Raw genomic sequence first — 3157 nt, 5'->3', positions numbered from 1 at the left:
TCCAAAGTGATTTGTGATGCCACCTCCTTCATATATCACTTTTTGATATATGACATATGTGTGTCAATTTCTTGCCTCTTAATCCAGTTCAATCTCAATTCTCCATGCTACACTGACTTGACTGGTATAGCTTTACAATTTTAATTATGAGGGAGTGGACCTCCATTCTTTTTCTTTGTAAACATTATCTTTGCTATTCCATTTACTCTTTGATTCATTCTGATCTGGCTTCTATGATTATTGTATGATTAAACACGATTTTGCCATAATCATCAAGAAACCCTTGACAGATAATGTGAATGCTTTTTAGATTTTCTTAATTGGACCCCTAGGCAACACTGAATACAAGTTGACTCCTCTCTTCTTTTTAAAAACTCTTGGCAGGTATTTTAAGGCCCTCTACCATCTGAGTCCAAGCTTTCTGTCCGTCCCTTATCTCTTGCATCCTACTGACACTTCAGCCCTAACATTGCTGTGACAACATACTTTTTGTTCATTTGTTCCTTTGAGATTTTTTTTTCTTTGTCTGAAACAGAGTTTTCCATCCAGCCTAGTGAAACATACTCATTTTTAAAATGGCAACAGTGAAACTTTTCCAAATAGTATTCAAAAGGAGTTTTAAAACATATATGTGTGTGTATTTAATATATATTTTAATAAAATTAAATAAAATATATATTTTAATAAAATTTAATTATATATATGTATATGTGTGTGTGTGTGTATACGTGTATGTGTGTGTGTGTGTGTATATATATATATATATATATATATATATATATATATATATACCTAGTTATAAAAGCATTTATTTCTTTCCTTGAGAAGTTGTGAGCAACTTGAGAGCAAGAAGCACATCTTTGCTTTGGTTTCCTTACACATTGTTTCATTTTTTGCATTTACATGGCTAATGTTTACTTAGATCTTCTATGTACCACATATTTTTCCATGTACTTGAGATACATCGATGTACAACACAGATAAAAGTCCTGGTTCAAAGTTGTGAGAAAAGTTGAATTATATAATCTATATCATATACTAAATGTATTTTCTGATGTATCATTTTCCTATTTTTTATATGAAGAGGTGGTGTCTCTATTATTAAAGCAATTTTCATTGAAAATGTTAAGAACTTTTTCTCACTAACAGTAACTCTGAAGTTAAATTTATAAAAAAAAACAGCATTAAAAGAATTAAATAAAAACAAGAATTAATAAAGAATTTATAAGTGGAGTGAGAAAACTCAGTTGATGATAAACTTACTTCCTATAGAAAGTACATGTTTATTTTGACTCTGCTTTTGTTCAGTGTCTACTTTTATAAGTTTAATAATGTTCAAATAAAAAGTAGGTGAAACAAAGGTCATCAAGTATGCTGTTATATTTGTAAGCTCAAAAAGGAATGCTTTAAACAATAATAGGACTATTGCCTAAAAGTGAGAAAAATTATCTTTTTTGGGGTCTTCAACTTAACTTTGAAATAACCTTTGGAACAGAAAAAAATAAAACTACACTATATGAAAAGATTTTTCTGTTCATTTATGCAAACTAACAATTGTTTGGTCAAGCAATGTCTGAAAATATTCTCTTCTATTCAGTAATTGCTGGACCAGGAAAGACCTTCATACAGGTCATGTTATTGCTTAATTAATTTAGCATTAAAGCATGACAAGGAGGTTTAGTGTCTATTAATGCACGCCTTGGGTGCCTTCAACTGCTTGAAGCATATATTAATAGCCCAGTAAAGCATGCCCTAGAGTCACCTAGTGTCATGATAAAATGGTTATTTAATTTGGAATTTTATTTTTAAACCTTATTTTCCAATGAATTTACACTGTATTCTTCCATAGAATAAAATAGTTCTTTTAGTTAGTGTTTTCAAACTAATCAGCAGGATCATAAGCTTCCATGTTGTAAATATGTTATATATTTATAAATTTGCTACACAAATAGAAACAGAACAATAAAGGAGGGCTCTGTCCACTCTATGTTTTTAGAAAGATTGTCTGATGAGTAGAGAAATAATTTTCCATTCAGTGGAGTTGAGTTCTCTGTCACCAACAAATAACATTTGCTGACTCTTTGTTACTCCTCACCTCGATGATATAAATATAAATGATAAATTCTCTCTTTTTCTTTCTAAAATGTTACTTTAGATTGAATAATGAGATATGGTATAACTTAAATAATAGAATGACATTATATAAGGGGAGTATTGGATAAAATACCCCAGTCCTCCATATCCCACTGATGATCCCTTCTCAGAAGAAGCACCAACTCCCTGCTTTCCCCCATCCCCCAATCTAGCTCATGCTGTCCCTATTGTGCTTGAAGCCTATGAATTGACCTGCCTGGGGTCATTACCTTTGAGGAGGAAACCAATACCTCTCAGGCCCCACTTCTACCAGTCCTCATTGCCTCTAGACCTATATCAAAGGTCAGATTGATTGCACACAATACTCTACAGGAATTGTAATTGTAATGTCAATTATGGCATTAATCTTGAGAAAAGATGGGCTTGCATATCAGAACACATCAGAAAAGTTGTGAGATTTCTCTTCTTCATATGAGCAAAAACTTGGAAAACGTACACGTGAGGCGATGCTGAGGGGGTTGGATGAGGAAAAGAGGAACATGGTGTCTATTAGTCTGGTTTTTTGAAAAGTACAGATAAAGTAGGTTGTGGAACCAAGGCTTCTGGTTTGAATGTTAGAAATGATTTTCTTGAAAGATGCTTGAGTGACGGTTTCCGTCACAAACCATGGCAGACATATACAGAGGACCGATGGATCTGGGGCCATGACAGTAATTGTTATGGGCTAAGTTAGAAGATATCTTTCGTTGGAGCTATTATTGTTTATACAGTATGTGCAAACTATCCCAGGCTCTAGTAATTATTATGCAGTTATTGAACTGACAGATCCTTTTTTTCTTCTTTATATCAACAAGCAAATAGCATCAGAAGCCATTTGCTTTTACCTGACAGATGGCTATTTACCCTCATCAATTTGCATCAAGGCTGCAACAGATATATTGGTATATTTACAGGACCTAGAGAGTAGTGAGTATTCTAGAAGCCATAAAAGACTGCCAGAGACTAGAAATAAATTTTATTAAAATACTGAGTTCTGAGATCTCAGTTATGTTTCTGGACTCCA

This window comes from Pteropus vampyrus, unplaced genomic scaffold (genome assembly GCF_000151845.1).
Source record: "Pteropus vampyrus isolate Shadow unplaced genomic scaffold, Pvam_2.0 Scaffold39, whole genome shotgun sequence".
Classification (NCBI taxonomy): Eukaryota; Metazoa; Chordata; class Mammalia; order Chiroptera; family Pteropodidae; genus Pteropus; species Pteropus vampyrus.
This window is presented reverse-complemented; position numbering follows the sequence as displayed.